This window comes from Mus musculus, chromosome 8 (genome assembly GCF_000001635.26).
Source record: "Mus musculus strain C57BL/6J chromosome 8, GRCm38.p6 C57BL/6J".
NCBI lineage: Eukaryota > Metazoa > Chordata > Mammalia > Rodentia > Muridae > Mus > Mus musculus.
In genome coordinates this window covers 23,526,934-23,550,686 of record NC_000074.6, presented here as the reverse complement: position 1 = coordinate 23,550,686, position 23,753 = coordinate 23,526,934, and the positions used below count along the sequence as shown (strand labels likewise).

General features: G+C 43.8%; 1 long non-coding RNA gene across 1 annotated transcript; it reads right to left on the bottom strand.

Moving 5' to 3' along the window:
- Window positions 1-14,947: 14,947 nt before the first annotated feature.
- On the bottom strand, window positions 14,948-16,215 carry 4930413E20Rik. The gene is made up of 2 exons (XR_378805.1): window positions 16,028-16,215; window positions 14,948-15,539 (listed from the first exon to the last, which is right to left on the bottom strand). It is a non-coding gene; the product is annotated as an RIKEN cDNA 4930413E20 gene (long non-coding RNA).
- Between the last annotated feature and the right edge of the window lie 7,538 nt (window positions 16,216-23,753).

The following is a 23,753-nucleotide window of genomic DNA, read 5'->3' as shown; positions in this document are numbered from 1 at the left end:
GTCACTCCTTGATTGGCTGCAGCCCATCGGCCGAGTTGACGTCACGGGGAAGGCAGAGCACAAGTAGTCATAAGATACCCTTGGCACATGCGCAGATTATTTGTTTACCACTTAGAACACAGGATGTCAGCGCCATCTTGTAACGGCGAATGTGGGGGCGGCTCCCAACATCTCCCCCTTTTTCTTTTAATAAGAGCAAATAGGCCACCCATATTAATGAGAGTGGAGATAGAGGTCAAATCCCCAGTGTGTAGGTAAAGGAGCCATGTACAGGATTAGCTCTTAGGCTTACAGGCTTTTACCCAGAGCAACCCTGACCTGCTCCCGTGTCGTTTTACCTGGGGGAAGGGAACTAGGACACTGAACCTTCATGAAAGATGACATGTCTCCCTAGAATAGGCTCATATATGCCGCAGAGCCTTTCCATTGCAGTGCTTAGCCTTGCAACTCTCTCGGGCTGCTGAAGCACACTCACTCTATCTCGTGCAATGAGACTAGCCTCGTGAGATATAAGAGCTGAGTGGCCAGCGACCTATTGCCTAAGCATAGATATATCAGGGGAAGCTCCATGTTCTAGTCCTGCAAGCGCCTGGGCAATAACCACCTTGTCTCTCCTAGTTTGGGCCTTAAGCTTACAGACCAATCAAAGAAGCAACACTAATCCACAGCAAAGTGTATCTCCAAATAATATTAATCCCACCCATTTTTTAAAGAAAGAAAATGCTGAGGAGATCCAATTGGGTAATCCTTTGGTCAGGGACAGGTCCAAGCGCGTGGAGTTGACCTGAATGATGGCAAGCCTCGAAGGGTCTGTTCAAATTCAGCCATCCAATTCTGTAACATATACTGAAAAAGACTTTTTGACAAATTAGCTGCCCTAGTAAATTTAACATACTGAATGGAAATAACACACAATCCCGGAAACTTTTGTTCACATCCCTGCTGAGTTATTTGTCATAATACATCTAGTTGTATCTGGACAAGATCTATGAGTTGATTAACCAGCATGAGACCTCTCTGTATCTTGACATTAGCTGAGGCCTGTTTATCTATGACTGTAGTCACTGAGGCTGACAAAGTGTTAATGGTGTCAGTCATCTGGACCTGTCCAGACAGAACCAAGGCTGTCTGAATTAAGGCCAAACCCAGTTCCCAGTTAGTGGTAAAAAGGCAGGAGAATACTTGAGCATTATACATCACCGTCATTGGGAGTGGAAATGTCGACATTATCCCCCAACGCTGCTCTCTCTTTATTATTGACGCCCTGGACATCACCAAGACGAGGGACATTAGTATTCCCTTGGTCAGTCTGGATTTTTCGGGTGAGTCTTTCTGGTACCCAAAATGGGTTGTCTTCATTCTGTGGGAAAACACAGATAGCTCCCCTGGATCTTATCAAGATAGGATCCGGGCCATACCATTTATTATCAAGAACATTTTTCCATTTAACCATCTCATTGGGCCTATCTGGCTCTGAACAATGACGTTCAGCCGCAGTATGGCCATGAGCATCAATATTTAAAAAATTAAGTGTAAAGAGTGCCAAAGACACCGACACTCTTGGTGCTCGGGGTACAGTCTCCTCAAAAGTTCCCCTCTTCTGTTTTATAAGATAGGCTTTGAGGGTGCGATGCGCACGCTCAACAATACCCTGTCCTTGAGGGTTGTATGGAAGTCCAGTCAGGTGGGTTACGTCCATCTGACGGCAGAACTGTTGGAATTTTTGAGACGTATAAGCTGGTCCATTATCAGTCTTAAGGAGTCTGGGTTTCCCCCAAGCACTCCATGCCTCAAGACAATGTTGAATCACATGTGAGGCTTTTTCTCCGGTTAACGGAGAAGCAAACATGATGCCAGAACATGTGTCAATGGACACATGGAGATATTGAAGTTTTCCAAAGGAAGAAACATGTGTAACATCCATTTGCCAGACCTGTAGAGGTCGAATACCGCGTGGGTTAATTCCCACATGAGGAACTGGCAAGAACTCACAGCAGCTTTGACATTGAGTAACAATGTCACGGGCTTCTTTTCTTGTCAAGGAGAAACGACTGCGTAATGTTTCAGCCGTCACATGAAAATTGTTATGAAAATTTCTTGCAGCCTCTACCGGGGATGATAGGGCAGCAGCCACCACTTTAGTGGCCTTATCTGCCAAATCATTTCCCAGAGCCATGGGGCCAGGTAGGCCTGAATGGGCTCTAACATGAGTAATATAAACAGGAGATCTTCTAGATAACAAAACTAATTGTATCTGCTGAAAAATATTGGCAACTCTACTGGAAGGCTTAATCACTCCAGCCACTTCTAAAAGATTTACTGCATTAACCACATAATAGGAATCTGACACAATATTAAGGGGTTTTAAAAAGGTTTTTAAAACTTCTAAGACCACTAAACATTCTACCACTTGAGGTGAATTTTCATTATATTGTTTGGATACCACTTTACCATTAGCCACATAGGCACCTATGCCAGTTTTTGATCCATCAGTATATACCACAATCCCATTTTTAAGTGGGTTTCTTACTGTTATTTGTGGAAACACAACAGATTGATTTTGGGCAAACTGTAAGATTGGATGTTTTGGATAATGGTTATCTATTTTTCCTGAAAAGGAGGTAACTAAAACTGCCCAATCATTAGATGCGGCTGCCAAGGTTTGAACCTGTGCAGCGGTATAAGGTACAATTAAAAGATATGGACTTTGCCCAAAGTGGGTGATTGCTGCTTTTAGGCCTTTAAGGGCAAGCTGTGCAATTGCATCAGGATACCAATCTATTATTTTAGCTGGGGATACGTTTGGATGGATCCACAACAATGGCCCATTTTGCCACAAAACTGCAGTTGGCAATTGTGCTGTCTTAAAGACACACAAACTGAAAGGCTGCGAATCCTCAATACGTTGTAATTGTGCATTCTGTAAGGCTTTTTCCACTTTTTGTAAGGCCTGGTTAGCAGCTAGAGTAAGAGTCCTAGGGGAGGAGATATGAGGATCTCCTTCTAAAATACTAAACAAAGGCCTTAACTCAGCGGAAGGAATCTTTAAAAAAGGTCTGAGCCAATTAATATCTCCCAACAGCTTTTGAAAATCATTTAAGGTATGGAGGTGATCTCTTCTTATTTCTACCTTTTGGGGCACAATCTTATCTGGGGACACCACAGAGCCCAAGAATTGTCCTGTATCAGAAATTTGGACCTTTTCTGTGGCTATCTGTAAACCCCACTGACTTAAAGTTTTAAGTAGAAAAGGATATGCCTTTTGTAGCATGGTAAGGTCTTTATGGCACAGGAGGATGTCATCCATGTAAAGGAGCAAAATTAAAGAGGGGAACTGTTTCCTCACTGGCAAAAGAGCTTCTTGCACATAAAGTTGGCACATTGTAGGACTATTGGACATTCCCTGTGGTAAGACCTTCCATTGATACCTCTTATCAGGTTCAGCAGAATAAGCTCTCTGACCCGTTAACAAGTCAAAAGTCCAATCTCTCTGCTCTGGAGTTAAAGCAGCAGCGTTTGCTCGGTCCTGCGCCTGTGCAGCCTCTCGCCACAGAGATCTCCATTCCAAATATTTGCCCATATTAGGGAGAGCGGCTTTTGCAATCATTTGCCAGTCGGCAGGAGTTAGTGCCATGCCGGCAAGCCTGTCTAACTGCACCAAGGTAAAATTAGCATTAATTCCATATTTAATCTGCACATATTCTACCGGAGCGTGGACACGCCCACCCTCGGCTCCTTCAAAGACTGGAAATGCCTGTTGTATTTTCCTTTGTTCCTCTCGGGGAATGAATGAGTCTGCGCACTGCCTCTCTGCGCACTGCCTCTCTGCGCATTGCTGACGCACTACGGGCTGACGCACTACGCAGGGCGGGGACTCCGCATAGGGCGGGAGTGCACCTGGTAGCCGATTGCCCTGAGGCCAATTAGCAAACTGGCCTTCGCCAGCCGCTTTTGGCTTTTTTCTTGACCAATTAGCTGGCTGGTAATGGGCTGCTTCTTCCTCCCAGTCTGTTTCCTCAGAGGAGAATTCTTCATCTGCTTCAGAACTACTAAGAGCTGGCTTCCTGAGCTCATCTAGTGACGAGTATCTCCTAGAGACCTCCGCTAATCGATCTTTTTTCTTCTCCCTTTTTCCTCTTTTTCTTCTAATCTCTCTCCAGGTATTCCTACCTAACCTTAACTTTTCCTCGGGTTCAAGACCCTTGGAAAGGCCTGTATACTTACCGTTTCTCCTTGCTCCTACTCTCTCTCTCCGCTTTACTTCTGATAGACTGTCCTGAATTTCCTCTAGAATTTTTAGCCCTGCCTTAAGCACTATATAACATGTGAAAAGGAACAAAAGGGCTCCTAACACTAGAAAAAGTTCAAGGCCAAACATACCTGGTAAAGCCATTTCTCACTTCCGTTCCCCAGCTGATGAGTTCTGAATTCGGCAGTTGAATCCTTCTCAACAGTCTGCTTTACGGGAACCTTTATCACCGTCGTTCCCCAGCTGATGAGTTCTGAATTCGGCAGTTGAATCCTTCTCAACAGTCTGTGTTACGGGAACCTTATAACCTTGATTCGCAGTTCTGGTTCTGGAATGAAGTATCTCTCCTGCGCCAGTCCGGAGTTTTTTCTCGTCCCGGATTTTCTCGTCCCGGGTTTCGGCACCAATTGTTATTAGACGCGTTCTCACGACCGGCCAGGAAGAACACCACAGACCAGAATCTTCTGCGGCAAAGCTTTATTCTTACATCTTCAGGAAAAGAGAGCAAGAAGCAAGAGAGAGAAGCAAGAGAGCAAGAAGCAAGAGAGCAAGAAGCAAGAGAGCGAAAAAGCAAGAGAGAGAGAAAAGCAAGAGAGCGAAGCAAGAGAGAGAGAAAAGCAAGAGAGCGAAGCAAGAGAGAGAGAAAACGAAAACCCCGTCCCTCTTAAGGAGCATTCTCCTTCGCCTCGGACGTGTCACTCCTTGATTGGCTGCAGCCCATCGGCCGAGTTGACGTCACGGGGAAGGCAGAGCACAAGTAGTCATAAGATACCCTTGGCACATGCGCAGATTATTTGTTTACCACTTAGAACACAGGATGTCAGCGCCATCTTGTAACGGCGAATGTGGGGGCGGCTCCCAACACTCATATAAGAAACTATTTGGAATAAGACTTCCATTTTGAGTAGTGGTCAAGTAAAGCTAAAGTTTCCAGTACCTCCCTGGGCACTGATGTCCTCCTTGGCAGAAAGAGACATGTATGTGGGTAACTGACATCCTGGTTGGCAAATTAAGACATGAATGTTAGACAAGTCCCATCCTGATAGACAAGTTAGGACATGACTATTAGACAAGGCAAGTCTCCTGCCACAGTTGAATACGCCAACCAATGGGAGCAGGTTAAGGGTACAACAAAGACATGCTCCTAAGGAAATCCCTATCCCTACATCCTGACTAGTAAAATAACTTGTCACAGATGTTTATAGATCTCAGGCTTCAAAAGCACTGTAGGATCTTAACTAGGGGTCATAGTTCATCTTCCAAGCCTGAATCATGACCCTGATCAATCAATCTTGGGATGTGGTGTTCAATAAATCATCTCTAGTTGACTAAGATCAGTATCTGAGTGGTTTGTGCAGTGACTCCCAGACCCCACAACAAGTGTGAAATTACAGCTTAACCTTGATACAATAGTAGGAAATAGTTTTACTATTCCACCCGCAGTAATCGACAGTTCTTCCAAAAAGAAAAGAAAAGAAAACAGAGAAATGGTGAGTTAAATGACCTCATGGCTGAAATGGACCCAACAGACATCTGCAGATCTCTCCATACAAACACTGCTGAATACACATTCTTCTCTGAAGCCCATGGAATTTTCTCCAAAAAGAACATGTATTCAGGACTTTTACTATGAAGCAATGTCTAGTTTTTCCATCAAGGTTTTTCTGCATCTATTTAGGTGACTATGCAATTCTTTTTGTCCTTGTATCCATTTATATAATTCATATTTATCAATTTGTAAATATTAAACCATCCCTCTATATTTGGTATAAAGCCAACTTGGTTGTGAAGAATGATCTGTTTGTTTGGTATGTTGCTGAATTTAATATGCAAGTACGTTGTTAAAAAAGTCTCTGTGTCTGTGTTCATCAAGATTGGTCTATAGTCTCTCTTTTTCTTTCCTTTTTTTTTCCCATCTTACCTACTTTGGCTATCAGGGTAATACTAACTTCATAAAAAGAGTTTAGTTCTGTTCTTTCCCTATGTTTTATGACATATTGTGGTGGTTTGAATAAGAAAAGCTTCCCTTGCCCCAGCCCTGGACATTTGAACACTTGGTTCCCAGTTGGGGTGGGTAGATCAGGAGATTTAGCCTTGCTGGAGGGGAGTGGGCCTTGAGAGTTAAGGTACTGCCCCGTTTCCAATTAGCTCTCTCTACTTCATGCTTGCATTTGAAGACATGAGCTCTCAGCTTCCTGCTCTTGCTACTATGCCTGTATTTTGTTGTATGTCTCCCACCATGATAAAGTCTCATCTCTCTAGAACCATAAGCCCCCCGCCCCCCAATCTCTTCTTTCTATAAATTGGCTTGCTCATGGTGTCTTACTACAGCAACAGAAAAGTCTCAAACACCAAAGTTGGTATCAGATAGTGGGCTGTTGCTGTGAAGAACCTGACCATGATTTTTGTTGTTGGTTTTGGTTTCGATTTTTAGAAGTGTGGAAGAGTTTGGAATTTTGGACTAGCTGATGAACGCTCTATGCAGATCATAATGAACTGTTCTAGTACGAGCCTGAAAGACGGTAGTGCTGAGAGACATGCAGACAACAGAGGCCTGGCTCAAATGGTTTCAGAGGAAAGCAAAGACATTAACTGCAACTGAGCAGGAGGACATTCTTGTGGTGTTTTGCTAGAGTCTGGAAAGGTAGACATAGCTGCTGCATTCAGAACTCACAGCACCTATGGTTGATTGAATAAAATCTGCACAAGATGGAGACAGTCAACACTTCAGTATGGATGAGCAATGAGTACATAAAGACCCACCCCTAGCTGGGCAGATATTGGTAGAGAAGAGGGAGTCTTTTCTTCTTCTTCGGGAGCACAGATACTGGTAAGTTGCCTACGATCCTGTAGAGAACCTTTCACCCATGTCTGTATAAACAACTTTCATTACACTCAGTGGGTTACTGTTTCAAAATGTTAAAGTAACTGTTAGAAGGTGGTGTTCTAGAGGAAGTGTAAGGAATCATATTAGAAGACAGCGAGAGATAAGTACAATCGAATCATTCATACTGTATGAAGTTATCCAAGAATAAATAAAAATAGTTTTTAACAATTTATTTTTATTTCATGTCCATTGTTGTTTTGCCTACATGTAGGTCTGTGTAAGGGTGCCAGATGTTGGAGTTAGAGACAGTTGTGAGCTGCCGTGTGGGTGCTGGGAATTGAACCCAGGTCTTCTGCAAGAGCAGCCAGTGCTCTTAACTGCTGAGCCATCTCTCCAGCCCAAATAAAAACATTTTTAACAACAAAACTCTCTATGATATAAAGTACTTTCAAAGAAGTATTGTATGACCTTAAATAAAGACTGTTTCAAATGCATTTGTAGACTCCATTCCTAAAGCTTGTCACTGGAATCTCTGACGCCCTTTAATTTTTGTTATTGGTATTTTGGTATTTTCCAGTATGGATGATGAATTCTTGGGTTTTATTTTTCCCTCCATGTGTATTCAAATACATTTAACGTCAACGGTTTTCCTGTGGTCAAATAAGAGGAACAGTGGATTCAGGGTATATGAACCAGCCTGGAACCTACAGAAGAGAAGGAAGTTCTGTATGGGACTCTTTGCAGTAAGAAAGGAAGCGCTGACTATTTCATTCTAGGACTTTCAAGCCAGTATGGACATGGTGTGGTTCCTGTTAGATTAGGTAAGTTGATGCATATCTAGTGCTTACAGCTATAAGACAGAGCAACCATTCCAGATTCCTGCTCCCCAGTTATCATTACAGGTGTCCTCACAATCCACTGCAACACCCACTAACTTTGGCATTCTGAAGAGGCTCCTGTGTCAGTTGGAAATTCAGATCATGAGATACAGCCTCAGCTCTGCATGGATTTGCCTCTTTCTCCTTGGGGGTAAGAACGTGAGTGAGAGCAGGTTGGTTTTTAGTTTCTAGGCTATTTCAGTGTGGCCATTGTTAGGAGACACCCCCTCCCCTCCCCCAGCAATTAGGACTAATTGGGAATCCAGCATGTGACTGATAAAAAAAAATAAACTAAAAATATGAATACAAAATAAATTACTAAATTCTCAAATAATCAGTAAATACTATTAAAAAGAGATGTGGGGGGGGCTGGTGAGATGGCTCAGTGGGTAAGAGCACCCGACTGCTCTTCTGAAGGTCCAGAGTTCAAATCCCAGCAACCACATGGTGGCTCACAACCATCCGTAACAAGATCTGCCTCCCTCTTCTGGTGTGTCTGAAGACAGCTACAATGTACTTACATATAATAATAAATAAATCTTTAAAAAAAAAAAAAAAAAAGAGATGTGGGAACTATTGCAGGAACAAACTGCTGCTACCTGGGACTCCGAAGATATTGATATAGAGTTTGGCCTGTGGAGAACTCTGAATATATCAATACTCTTGCAATAAATTGATGGAAAGCAAGATAGAAACTAACCCTCCCTAAGCCAAAAAGGGAACTAACCCTTCCTGTGTAGGCTTCACAGCTCTTCCCAATCACGAGTCCTAAGTTGTGTATGTCCCATGAGAAGGTGTTCAACTTGATGACCATGCTCGAGATGCAAATCAACCTCACCTCCAAACCTGCTGAAGTTGAGAAGTCTGTCAAAGCCAAGAGTGGCCAAGAACAGAAAACAGGACGAGCTCACATATTCTACTGGGAGACCATGGAAGGATGTACTGAACAGGGGGTCCAGAAATCCCACTTCTTGGTACGCACTCAGGTGATGTCCTTATGGATGCTGGCCAAGAGATAGTGTACAAGAATGTCTATAACAGCATTATATGTAACATTTCCAAATGTATATCAGCAGCAGAGTAGAAAACTCTTACTGGAGTAAACTCATATGGTGTAATACTGTCATGATGGGCTGTGTCTTTCCAGCGTCAAAATGTATTGAATCAGAGTAAATGATTACATGGCCAGATAGACAAGACAGACAGATTACTAACACACAGAATTTTATAAAACTTGGAATTTTGTTTTAATCTTTAATTTATTTTTTTAAGGAGTAAAGCAGAAACGCCTTAGCTTGTGGGTTCTATTTTTGTTTCTTCTGTTGTTAAAAATCTAATTTAGAGCCAGGTGTGGCAGTGCATGCCTTTAATCCCAGCACTCTGAAGGTAGAGGCAGGTGGATCTCTGTGAGTTCCAGGACGGCTAGAGCTACATAGTGAGACTCTGTCTTGAAAATAAAGAAAACTAAACAAACAAACAAACAAACAAATTCAAATAATATGTAATGGAACCATAGTAAGAAGGGATGACAGAAAAATAGATACTGTCCTTTAATGTCATTTTTATCCATATATTATATGTGGATATATATAATTTATATTATAATTATATATGAAATATATATTATATATTAAATATATTATTGGAAAAAATGTTGACCTTTCATTAACAGAAGCCAAACATTCGAGTGGATGTCTCTTAATGAGTCCTCTAACCAGTGTGTATGTGTGCTTCCAGCTCTCTGTAGCTCCTTCTGTGTGGTGGTTGAGTTAAGACAACTTAGTAGAGGTCCCTTTGGAGGAAGATCCCTTTATCTCTGACAACTGTTCCAGTGGGGCTCTCAGTCACTACTTTGAGGATTGGTTAATTAAGTATTCAATGGGTGCCTACCAGCCATCGTAACAGCATGCCATTGTGATGGCCCAGAGCATTGTGACCTTCTCACTCTAAAGAAGCTGAAAAAGCTATATGGGTAGACAAAGTTGCATCATGTCCCTCTCATTTAAGGGTGATAAAAGGGAAGAAGGTGACTCCAGGAGGGGTGGCCACCCTGCCCGCTCCAGTGGGAAAATCTGCAGCCTAACACATTTGCATCAGAATGCAGGTGTTCAGATATTCTCTGTGGCATGAATTGATGAAGAAGGTATACATTTGAACACGCTCTTGGGGCTCATGAAGCTTACTCTCCTAGATTTACAGATGAGAGTCGTTCCTGGCAGGTTTCTTCTCAGTTCATCCCCTCCATTCCTTGATCCAAGCATGAGAGTTCATCTTTGTGGTCAGCTTGCAGGATCTGGGATTGATTAAGAGATAAGGCTTTGGGGATCACCTGAAAGAAGTGTCCTGGTCTGTTTTTTTTTTTTTTTTTTTTTTTAGTATGAGGTGTGCTTAGAGTTCATCAGCGATCCAGATAAACAAGGGAGCCGGCGCTGGCTTATCTTGGAATTCTAAGAGTTGAAAAGTTATAGGTAGTCTGCTGTATGACTGAGTCAGAAAAAGGAGGGGGCAGTCTCAAGCCTCAAATTATTCATTAGATAAGGCTTTGCATTCTAACCAGTAGGGTGAGGAATTTGAGGAGGGGGCAATCCCAGCCTGTGGGGGTGGAGGGAGGCAGGAAGTTCTCATTATGGGGAAGACTTTAAAAACACTTGTTTTGCACCCAGTCACCATACCAGCCGTCCATCCTTTGCTTTATGCTGATATTCCCTTCGGCAGAACGGTATATTAAAAACCGCTTCACTTTCACTGGTCTCTTGAATTTGTTATTAGGCAGCCAGGATCCTATTTCTCACATCTACATTAGCCTCTGAGAATGTCTGTGAGTAGTTTTATTGATTACAGTCACAGAAGGGGGAAGACACTCTAAATGTACACAGCACCTTCTGATGCCAGCCCAGATATGAAGATACCAAAGGGGAATGGCTTTTGCTTCCTGCATGCTTGCCTGCACACTTCAGCGATGAGTTCACTGACCCTGCTGCTCCTGCGGAAACATTCTTTTCCTGGTATCGGAAGCCAGATGCTTTGGGCTTTCAGCATGGACTCCAGCAATCCTTGGCGCCAGGTTGAGGCTGCTGGGTTATCTAGCAAGGACTGCTGTGATTTCAGCCTCTCCTCTATGAAGACAGCCTTTGTTTACTGCCTAGAATGCATCAAGTAATTAAATTTCACTTAAATAGGTGTTCATTCTATCAGCTCTATTCATCTTGAAAACCCTAACTAATACACTAAGTCATACCTCATCCTTTTGGCTAAATCTGCCGACTCTCCATCCAAAGTGACCTTTGACCCTATGTGGTTTTACTAATGGTTTCCTTCCTTCCTCTCCTCTCCTTCCTTTCTTTTCTTCCCCTCCCTCTCTTTCCTCCCTCTACTCCTCCCTCCCTCCCTCTCTCTATCCCTCTCTCCCTCCTCTTTCTTTCCTTCTTTCCTCTTTCCCATCCTCTATTCTTCTCTTCCTCCCTCCCTTCCTTCTTCCCCCCTCCATTTTTCCTTCCTCTCCTTCCTTTCTTTCTTTGCCTTCCTTCCTTCTTTATTCTCTCTCCCTTCCTCCCTTTTTCTCCCCTCCTCCCTCTCCTCCTTCCCCCTTCTTTCCTCCCTCCCTTTCTCTCTCCCTTCCTTCCTCTCTCTCATCCTTCCTTCCTCTATGTCTTCCATCCTTCTCCCCATCCATCGTTTCTCTCTTCCTTCCTTCCCTTCTGTTATCCATCCTCTTCTCCTTCACCCCTTCTCTCTTCCTCCTTTCCTCCATTCTTTCCTACCTTCCATCCCTCTTGCCTTCCTCCAAACCCAGGGACTTGCGCATGCCAGCAAAGCATCCTGCCACCAAGATTCACTCTTGAGTGCTGTCTCTACTTTTTTTCTTTTAGGTTTCCTTTTTCCTTCCCCTTTTTTGTGTTCAATGTTATTATTACACATTGTGTATAATGTTTACTTCCAACCTTTTAAATAAATTCTTATATAAAGTACAGAGAAGTGAGAAAACATAAAACCAAATATCCTCTATCCAGATTAATCAGCTAATACCCAAATTTTGATACATCTATCTGTTTTCTTAAAAAGATCCAATAATAGCCAGGCAGTGGTGGTGCACACCTTTAATTCCAGCACTCCAGGCAGAGATGTGTGTATCTCTGTGAATTTGATGTCAGCCTGGCCTACAGAGCTTATTAAAGCACACAGTTCCAGGACTGCCAAGGCTTCACAGAGAAACCCTCTCTTGATACCCTCCCTCCTCCTCCAAAAAAAAAAAAAAAAAAAAAAAAAAAAAAAAAAAAGCAATAACAACATAAACCTTCCCCTAGGAGAACACATTCCAATTACATCATAGAAGGGAGATGAGGAAACAGGGCGAAGGCTGGGGTTTAGCTGTGAACTAGTTATTGTATAAAATGGGTAACAATGAAAGGATGCTGAACACTAGCAGCTGTGCCCTGCCTCGCTGCCCTCCTTCCTTCTCCCTTGTTGTGTCTTTCTGGCATCGCAGCCCTGTCTCCTGCGTTCAGGTCTAGACTGTATGCCTCTGGAGGGCAGCAGCCATGTCTTCTAACCACTTGTCTTCCACTCAGTACAGAGGAGGCCCCACAGATGGGACACATCAGGGGCTTATTTCATTTTCATCAAAGCACACAGTTCCAGTGAATGTAGTATATGAAGCTCATTCATTTTTATTTTAATAAGGGCTTCTCTCTCAAATTATTAACTTCTTTTAATGTCTTCATTAATCATCCCTCTCCGACTGTCTCCAAGAATGGTGGGAATTTAGCAGGTTAAATTTACATATGATCCCTGACTCTCTTCCAAGGGATTCCCACAGTAATGAGGATGAAAAATTGCTAAGTCTGTCTCCAACCCATCTGCACACACGATGCTTTAGGGATTCATTAGACACATTTTCTTTGCCTATTCTGAAGATAAACTATGGCGATGTCTCCATAGTGGGGCAGATGTAATCTCCCCTGGCCCGATCCACTACAGATGCTTAGCTGCATGGTGGAATTAAATATCTCAAAGGTCAATAACTCTTTCTATCATTTTTCACTAAAGTGCTTGCAGCAGGGAGTTCCTAAAGGAATAGCACTTGGAGTCTGGCATCTAATTTCTATTCACCCCAGCGAGTCAACCTTGAAGATTCTACGCCAAAGTCAGCCCTTGACAGGTTACTGTGAGCATTTCACCTCACACCTTGGATCAAATGAAGTGTCTTAGGAAAATGGCATTTCCAAAGATAGAGTTCCAAAGACAGCACCAGGCTGGGTGCTCAGAAAGACAGCACAGAGTCCAGCAGACGCAAGCGGGTGCTGATTTGCAGGAGAGGAGGGAGAGTAGTCCGGGAATGGGAGTAGTCATTCTGTCCTGGGTGGCTCGTAATTGCATGTCGTCGCCAGATAATAGTTGAGGCAATGCCCCAGTAAGACATCTTATGCCACCAAATAAAACCTCAAGGGCCAGGAATAGGTGATATCTTGGCGAGTTATTGACCAAAGGAACCCCATTGAGACAGTGAAAATCACGTATGCCCATCGAGAGGCGCTTTGGCTGAGGACTTTGGATTGCAGTCCATCACAGTACTACGGTTAGTGCAATGCAAGGAATGGAAGGAAGCTGGGGTGGCCGAAGGAACACAAGAAGAGGAGCCGCCCAGCCCCTGGGCCTATTCTCTACAGCAGAATGAACACTAGCAGGTAGAAGTGAAGCTTCAAGTTAGGCAGCAGTTTAACTTCTCCGTGTTCGATGGCATGTATAGATGATATGCTTACTCATTAAACATTAGGGTTTTTACTACCAGGTTGTGGAGAGGAACCAACAGCCTTGTTGATATCCTGTGATGTTTTGGCATAGCCATGAGGTCCCTTTGGTCAATAACTCACCGAGATATCACCTATTCCTGGCCCTTGAGATTTTATTTGGTGGCATAAGATGTCTCACTGGGGCATTGCCTCAACTCTTATCTGTTGATTACATTTAGCATCTGCTTGTGCATGTAAATATTTCCAGAAGCTTCTACAGTAGTCTGTTTCCATATGGCTTTTTAAATGGCATCTGGTATTAGTCACCTCTTCCTATTCCCTCTACCCTTCTCCTCCATTCCCTCCCTATTGAACCCCCCTGTTCTTGCTTTCCCTTTGCCTTTCCATAACAACATATTCCCTTTCTTGGGAGAGCCACTGCACCCTCCTGTTCCTTTACTTGGTATCTAACCCCTGTGGTTATCCAGAGGATGGTACATATATCAAAAGCTTAAAAGCTAACATCCATATCTAAAGGAAACATTGGACCAAACCCATTGATCCTAGCTAAGCCTTCATGTACGAGGTCATTTGTGAGGTGCGTCTGGGACAGATGCATCCTGCAAGCACAGCCCCAATAGCAGAAGTGACAAAGAAAACCTTCTCTTATTCCTCCAGCGTCAAACCCATCGCACCTCAGGGTCTCACACTGCTGGTGCTTCTTGGACTCAGACCCATACCATGGGGCTATTCTGTTCACTGCACCACGTATCTCTGTCTCCTGTCCTTTCTTCAGATCTCACGCCGGCTACAGTTCATGGTCCTATAGCACCCTTTGCCTCTTTTATGTTGGTGAACACATGGCTTGTGTCTTTCACACCACAAAGTAGATGTGTACTCTTTGTTTTCCCTTCTATCTTCCACGTGGAGGAAGGTGACTCAAACATAGTAAAAACATTATATGAGCCAGTGTTAATCAGAGGCCTGTGCAGCAGCAGAGAAGATTCTAGCAGAAAAGCGATTCTGTGGTGTGGTTGAATCAAAGGAGGCTCCATGTGGCCAACAATAAGAGACTGCAGGTGAGGCTTTGAGGTAGGCAGGGCCACAAGACCTGTTGTGCTACCCAGCATAACTAGATTTGGTTCATAATAGTAAGAAAACCGATATAAAGATAGGAAGAAGAAAAAGGAGAAGAAAAATATAATGAGGAAAATGGGTTATGACTTCCCAGTAGCTATAATTATATTATTGGCTTGGGTTGTTATTTCTTGAGACACTTTATAACCCAGGCTGGCTTAGAACTCACTATGTGACAGCCTCAGTCTCCAAGAGCTAGGATTACAGTACCACCAAGCCCAGCTCTCTATGGCTCTCATTCTAATCTTGAAAAACGACTTTAAATGTCTACATTAGCTTTGTCCTCTTGAGACCCAGGAATGAGATGATCTCAGCTTTGAAATAGCTAAGAGCAAAAAGTCTAGCAGACAGTGCTGGAGGCAAACTGCCCCTGTGCTCTCCCACTGCTGAGATGTGTGGTCCTTCCTGAGTCACCAGAACCTCTGAGGTGCCTTGACTCCGTTGCCGGATCTAGATGGTCCTCCATTCTCCAACAGTAAGATGGCAAGAGATGTTGGTAAAGGCTCTGATGCAATCCAGAGATGTCCTGCTGAGGCTCCGAAGGCGTCTGTGGTGGGCATACATTCACAACAGAAAGGAGCTACCTATTTCACCAGCATCGTCTCCTTTGCCAGCCTTTCCAGATGCCCACAGAGAGTCTGCCTGTCAGTTACAGCTTTAAGTTCTGAGTGACCCAGCTTCAGTATTTGAACATTCTAGAAGAGTCCAGTCCCTGTTGCCTAGGGGGTGGGGAAGGGGGAGATTGTGACTTCAAGATTTTGGCAAAGGGGCAGACATCCAAAAACAAAACTCTTTTGTTTGGAAAGAGGAAAAAAAAACCCTGAAACATTTCTATAAACTCAAAGTGCCAGAATACTTTTAGATTCAGGATTTAAATGTGGTTTGTGAATGAGACACCACTGGCTTATGGGAACTTTAAGGTAATGTTTTGTATGCCAGGAGCTTGTGGGGAAAGGACTGCTCAACATCTCTCCCATTGAAGTCACATGGGGTCCTTGAAGATAGGCTGCCGAGACAGCACAAGTCCTCAGGGAGCAAGGAGCTCTGCTGGTTTACTGCACGGCCCTCACCTTGCAGCCCTTACTTGGGGACAAAAAGGAGGGACTGATAACCTAAACTGCCCACTGCTTGTTGATTAAAACCAGGTGCTTTGTTATTTTTACATAAATGAACGAACAAACAAACAACTCACACGTTTAAAACTTACATTAGAGACAGGCGACAGTCCCCCAGGGACTCTGCTGTCATCAGCTTGAGGACCAAGGTAGGTGTCCCCTCAAAGGGACTCAGGCCTATGTCAATAGAAGGACCTCATCTACATGCTTGCCCTGGGCCCGTCAAGATTCTTCCGGCCATAAATCATGTGTTTCCAGAGCAGATGGCTTTAGCTTGATCCCGAGACAGCCCTTGTAAACCTCCCATCAAAATACATTCTTAATATGGACCAGGGTGGCGGCAGACTGTCAGAGAGAGCTGGGGAGGAGAGATTATTGAGGGCAGAACCAGCTTCATTAAATGCCTTTCAATGTGTGTTGAGACAGATGGAAGGGAACTTGTCCAGAGGCTTCCAGAGCTTTCTGCACTAGGGGGCTCCACCCCCTCATCTAAACATGCCCCTCCCACTCGGCCCCGCCCACTTCTCCCACTCGGCCCTGCCCACTCTGCCCTTCCCACTCTTCTCTTTGTTGCTGACACTCTTCATATCAATAGCTCAGAGATTATTTTTAGAATAACAAAACTTGTTAGAAGCCCATACCGCTTTTATGTTTTTGCTGCTGCCACAGGTGTCATAAGGCAGGTCTCCTTCCACAGCATACATGGCCAAAATGTGTAGCAAACTTTAGCACATTAATGTGTTTCCAATGGGACCCTTTGTGCACTGCATGAGACACTAAGAAAACAGAGAGAGAGAGAGAGGGGGGGGGGGGGAGAGGAGAGAGAGAGAGACTGAGAGAAAAACAGGAAAGGAGATACATGGAAAAGAAGAAAGAAATGAAAAAATACCACAAAATCAAAATACCACAAAACTGTTAGCCTGGGAAGCCCAGTCAGACCTGTTCTCAAGCAAACACATGGGACCTTGGAAGCACTTCCATGTGGTCCTCAGTATGGCAGCTGTGAAGCCAAGACCGTGAGAGCACGGCCTCTCTGGGTTATTCCTCCTCAAGAAATCTGGGTGCCAGACCCACTGCTCAGTGAGGTCACATGCTTTTTTGTCTGCACCCTGTTCTACTTCAACAAAGGATGTGAATGGTAGAGGAAAGAAGCAAGCAGGCCTCTGGTTATCATGGTACATCTACTGCATGCCCTTTGGGTACAAACCATAATAATCTACTTTGGTTGGAACCTTTTCTTCCCAATACTGCATCAGGCTGGCGTGTTATCCAAGTTAGATAAAAGCCAACTAATTTCTGGTTCTTGCTGGTCCTTGCTGGTAGGTTCAAAACTGCCCCCCTTAAGCACTTATTGAACACACACTTAGAAGACGATGCTTCATGCCCGGGGGACAAGTGTGAGCCAAACATGAAGTTGACCTGTTAGCTTTCCAGTCTCTGTGAAGCTAGATTGTGTCAGTGTGTCCAGCTTTGGCTGTACTCAGAATCCCCATTAACACAACAGCCAAATAGAACCACTTATACTATAAAATTTCCCTAGTGCCCCTAAGCAGTGAAAAATCACCAGGAAAATTACCTCAGTCTATCAAGCTCTAAGAGTGGATGGCTCCCGAATAAAGGAACAGACCCTCCATAGAGCAATGGCTGCTGTATAATAGCCTCTAAGCCCTCCCACAGCAGCCCCGACCACGTCAAGGGACCTAAAGACTACAAAGGTTCCTTTAAAAAGGAACTGCTTTCTTGGCTAAGATGTAGAGTCTTACGTCCCTTGAAACAACCTGCTGCCTGGAAATCTACAAAAAGGTGGCCCCAAATTATTTCTGGGAGATTGACATTGGCATTTATTTTATTTTATTTTTCATGAATAACCGTTACAGAAAGAGAACTGAGAGTCTGTCTTATCTTTATGGATTTAAATTTGCTTTCCTTCCAGTCAAAGGCTCAGATAAGAGGGTGTACTAGCTGGTTTCATGTGTCAACTTGACACAAACTGGAGTTATCACAGAGAAAGGAGAGTCCCTTGAGGAAATGCCTCCATGAGATCCAGTTATAAGGCATTTTCTCAAGTAGTGATCAAGGGTGGGAGGGACCATTGTGGGTGGTGCCGTCCCTGGGCTGGTAGTCCTGGATTCAATAAGAAAGCAAGCTGAGCAAGCCAGGGGAAGCAAGCCAGTAAAGAACATCCCTCCATGGCTTCTGCTTCCTGACCTGCTTGAGTTCCAGTCCTGACTTCCTTTGGTGATGAACAGCAATGTGGAACTGTAAGCTGAATTAAACCCTTTGCTCGCCAACTTGCTCCTTGGTCATGATGTTTTGTGTAGGAATAGAAACCCTAAGACAGATGGGAGAAAAAGAGAGAGGTAGACGAGAGGAAGGCAGGATGACAGGGCTTCAGAGGGGAAAGGAAATCTACATGCCATCCCTATACCACCAACCAGCGGTCCACCCATATACAGCCATTCATGCTTCAGGACCACGGCTTACCTGACTCAATGCTGTCCTTCGCGCTCTGGCCTGGAACACCTCCCAGTCTGCCCTACCTCACTTCTGTATTCTCTAATGCTGTATAAAAACCTAACCCACCCTCCACCCCCAGCCACACCTAACCGAACCGACAGGGTTAGACCATCCAAAGACTTCCTGGAGGAGCAGATCTCTATCTGGCGCACTAGTCACTTCAGCGCTGTGGGACTCTGGGCTTAAACCTGTCAAGTCAAACACTTTCAGAGCTGAAAGCCATCTTCGGGGTCCACCCAAAGCAGTCCAGCTCCTGTCTCCTATTCATTCCCCACCGTGGCCATCAGATGGCACCAGGGTTCCACAAGCCTTCCGGGAAGCTCGGCCAGGTGTCTGCTATCCCTTCACAAGTACCTTTGTTACTCCTTCCAAGTCTGTGGGAAGGACCTTGGAGCCTCACTGCTCTCTGGAGCAAGTTTTGTATGTCTGGGCCTCTTACAGCTGAGCTGAGCCAGTCCCTCCATTTGCATGGTGCACGCTGTAGCACCTGGTACAGGAAATCACAACCCCTGTGGGCCATAGACCGCTGCTCTGGGACTTGGTAGGGTCCTAGGATGGCTGAGCCTAGGCAGTGTCAAGAGATCTGGCTTGATCACATAGAGGTTGTTTCTGGTTCCTCCAGTCCATTTCCCCTTTCCAGCCTCCTGCCTCAAACCATACCGTTTCTGGTTTAAGCAGGGGACTCAGACATTTGAGTTTCTTCCTAAAGCTACTTTATATTAATTTGTCTTCCTGACAATTCTTAATAAAATGACCAATTTAAAACGTTATTTGCTGAGTAACCCCCCCCCCTTTTTTTTTTTGCCAGTTTTCTTAAGTAGCTTGATTTCCCAGTGTTCCATGCTGTGGTCAGCCTCATGGTCTGACAGGAGCATCTTTGACCAGAGCGGGTGTGTGGTTTGTGATGTGGGATGAGTGTGAGTGTGTGTGTGTGTTTACAAGCTTTGTAAACAAGGCTAAAAATAAATTTAGGGCCTGTGAGGACAGAGGAAGAGCAAGGGAACCTAACTTTAGAAAAGTCACCAATTGCTAGAAAGGCCACAGAATATATGTCAGCCATTGCACATGATGCACATAACAGGCAATCGATCTGAAAGTCAAGCTTCAAGTCCACAGAATCCCCCCAGACAGATGCTCAATCAAAAATTCTCTCCTATCCCCCTCCCCTTGTCTCTCTTTCTCCTACCTGAGATGTTTCTCCTCTAAGTTGCCAGGCTGTAGAGAAAGGGCAGTATAGACAGGCCATCAATGCCACTTCCACTTCAAGTTGATACCTGCAGACAAGAGCTTGGGTTTAGACACCACCATCTTGATATTTTATAACCCTGTGCCAGGCAGAAACAAGTTTTTAAAAAGCTATTTGAAATCTCTCTTCTTTGGGGGGTGCCTCAAACACTCTGCTCCTGACAGCGCCAAGGTTCATTCCTGTCTCCACCTGTTTCAGTCCTGGGAATGATAGAGAAAATTCCTGAGCCCGTGGCTGTGGATCTTATTACTTCATGACCCGAGACACATCTAGGCTAGTGAAGTGCATCTCTAGTTTCTAAAGCCTAGAGGGCTCTGTTCTAATGAATGTTTTCACCTAGCAGTTCTCAGCCTGGGGTTGTAACCCCATTAGAGGTCAAATGACCCTTTTCACAGGAGTCACCTGGACCATGAGAAAATACAGATATTTACATTAGGATTCATTACAGTAGCAAAGTTACAGTTCTGTAGTAGCAGCAAAAGCAATGGTGTGGTTGGGGGTCACCACAACAGGAGAAACTGTATTAGCACTAGGAAGGTTGGGAGCTACTGGCCTAACCCATTGATGGAATCATAAGACTTGAATGTTAGGAAGTGATGAGACTATAGAGGGTAGGACCTGGCTGGAGGAAGTAGGTCACTGGAAGCTTGCCTTTGGGAACTACCTCTTGCTCTAGATCCTTCCTGTTAAGGCCTCACTGTGTATCCTGTTGGCCATGAGATGCACACACTCCTGTACCCCTCCCCTATGCCACCATAATATTCTGCTCAACCTCGTGCCACCAAATGACATGGACAGAGCCCTCTACAACCATGGGACAAAATAAACCCTTCTTCAAGCCACTCATCCAGGAATTCTGCTCACAGCCACATAAAATAAACAGTATCATTTGTCTTACTATCTGCTTGGCTCCCGATAATCATCCAAAATAGGTTTACAATTTCTGTGAAAGAGAGCCATGACCAAAAGCAACTTGGGGAGGCAAGGGTTTATTTTACTCACAGTTCCCATAAAACAGTCTATCATCAAAAGCAGTGAGGGCAGACACTCAAACAGGGCAGGGACCTGGAGGCAGGAGCTGATGCAGAGGCCATAAAAGGGTGCTGCTCACTGGCTTGCTTCCCATGGCTGCTCATGCTGTTCTATAGTATTCCTACAGAACCCAGAACCACCAGCCAGGGATAGCACCACCCACAATGGGTTGGGCCCTCCCTCATTAATCACTAAAAAAATACCCTACAGACTTGTCTACAGCCCTATCTTACAGAGGCATTTTCTCAGTTGAGACTCTCTTTAGATAACTGTAGCTTGTGTCAAGTTGACAGACAACCAGTCAGCATAGAACTCAAAGCCTGTCTTGTCTTCATTCACACTGGGAAAGCACAATTCATATGAACTTGGCCCTGTCACCCCCTGTTCTGTGAGCAGTGAGTGTCATGAACCAGTCCTGCTCAGGATTTTCTTCTCAACAAGGTCCTACAGGGTTTCGGTTTTGGTTTTGTTTAAATTTTGGAAGCTATGTTTTTGCGCTTCCCGTATATTCAGGTAATATTTAATTTGTTCTCCAATTTTTGACAAGGTTGAAGACTAGTTATAGTCTCATAATCAAATTTAAGTGGTTTAGCATTAAGGAAGATGATGTAGATTTGGAAGGATGCTTTTTAGGTGGTAATGCAAGTGAAAATCAGAACATAATTCAGGTGTGGAATTGTAAGCTCTTTAAGTTAGAATAGATGTTAGAGTAATGTACCTAAATTGACAAAATTGATGGACTGTGTGTTATTAATGTATATCATACCTTATAGATTACATACTGTTATAATTATGTTCAGTGTGTATCTGAGAGAAAAGGCCTTTTTAATAGATGAAAAGGGTGAAATGTTGTAGATGCTTATATTATGTTAATGTGAGACACATCGGGTCCCTGTTCCCAGTTGTCTCTAATTGGTAAATAAATTTGCCAGCAGCCAATGTCCGGGCAGGGAGATGCAGGCAGGAACTTTACATTTTTCAGGCAAGAGAACCAGGGAAGAAGGATTTAGAATCACCTTGCTGGAGAAACAGGGGATCAAGTTTGGGAGCTGCAGGAGAGGAAGCATACAGGCATGTAAGAATCAGGGAAGAGTGGCCCCAACGGACCCCTCCCCAATTGAATCTGGGGTAGCAAAGATAAGATATAAATTTTAGTTAGCCACATGGAAGTTTGGAAGTGGCCCAGCCATCGCACTACTTAAGGCATATTAAAATAGAAGGACATGTGTGTGTGTGTGTGTGTGTGTGTGTGTGTGTGTGTGTGTGTATGTGTGGTGTGTGTGTGTGTGTGTGTGTGTGTGTGTGTGTGTGTGTCTTTCATTTGGGAATCCACAACATTGGGGTGGTAGTGAGAAGCACTCACACCCACCAGACAGTTTAAAGCAGATTAACCTACTACTTTAACATATTTAATTTTATTAATGTAACTATAGAATTCCATATATTTCTCTTGGATCATACTGATAAAAGTCATTATTGAGCAACATGATTCCATAGCTATCCAAATGGCTCTATGAGAATTTGCTCAATAAAATGTGAATAAACTTTTAATAAAATCCTAAATAAGGAAATTAAAGAACAGATATGGTTGGATATAATGCAGAAACATTATATATGATTTTTGTTGTTGTTTTTCAAGACAGGGTTTCTTTGTGTAGCCCTGACTATCCTGGAACTCAAAGGATCCACCTGCCTCTGCCTCCTGAGTGCTGGGATTAAAGGTGTGTGCCACCGTTGCCTGGCTGTGTTTTTGCCAAGGACCAGCCTCAGCTAAGGAGAAGGATATCTGGGAACAGCAAAAAGAACAATTTGAAGTCAAATCATTGGGTACAGACTGATGGCCTGTGTTCTGCTCTAGACAGCTTTCTCTTGCAATTCCAAAAACTCTCTGTATAGCTCATCTCTTGCAGATTAAAAACTCAGTCTTTTATTTATATATCTATTCAGTCATTAACCCAGGTTCCCTTTTGATTATCCCATGAATCAGCATCCCATGACTCCAGCCTCTTGATTCTTAGAAATGCACAGTAAGCACATTCTAAAACAAACAAACAAACAAACAGAAAACATTGCAAATGAATTCAGAGATCTGCCTGCCTTTGTAAGCACAGACAATAAGCTAGCTGGGTGGGATCTAGCTCTGAGATTGCCAATCCTACCATGACTGGGCCAAACCTTGCTCTGTCCCAGCCTGACCTTGAACTCAGGAATCTACCTGCTGCCTCTGTTCTTTTACATTTATGAAGCCTCTCATATAACTCATATTGCATCCTTATATTTTTGTATAGTTGAGAATAGATAGATAGATAGATAGATAGATTTATTGTTATATGTAAGTATACTGTAGCTGTCTTCAGACACACCAGAAGAGGGTATCAGATCTCATTACGGATGGTTGTGAGCCACCATGTGGTTGCTGAGATTTGAACACAAGACCTTCAGAAGAGCAGTCAGTGCTCTTAACCGCTGAGACATCTTGCCAGCCCCGAAATTATATACTTTTGAAGTCATGTTTTCAGAGTTCTTTCCCACAGTCTAAGGGAAATCAGTGTTTATGAGTTTTGCCTAGGACATAGACACATCTTTGTTTCCCAGACCCTTGCTGTCTCTGATTATCATGGAGTCATTAACCTTAACAGGGGGAACATTCCTGGAAGGAAGAACATGAAAATATCTACATTATTATACAAACAAGCCTCATGCCTACAGCAACCATTAACACTCATAGAGGCCACTTCCTGTTGGTTCTTTTCCAGGGGTGGGAACCATATCACACCATCCCTTTCATGGCCAAGCTGATCTCAGCACATTCTATATTTTTTAATAGTGAGAGTTGGCAATTTTTTTTTCTGGAAAGACCCAGGAAATAATTCTCTTTGCCCCTTAAGTCAAGAGAGTCTGTCTCAATTACTCAAGACAAAGGTCAGCCACAGACAAGCCTACCTACAATTAATGAGCACAGTTGGGTCCCAGGAAGCTTCATTAAGCCCCACAGCTGAATGTGCACTGTTAGGTAGTGTAGG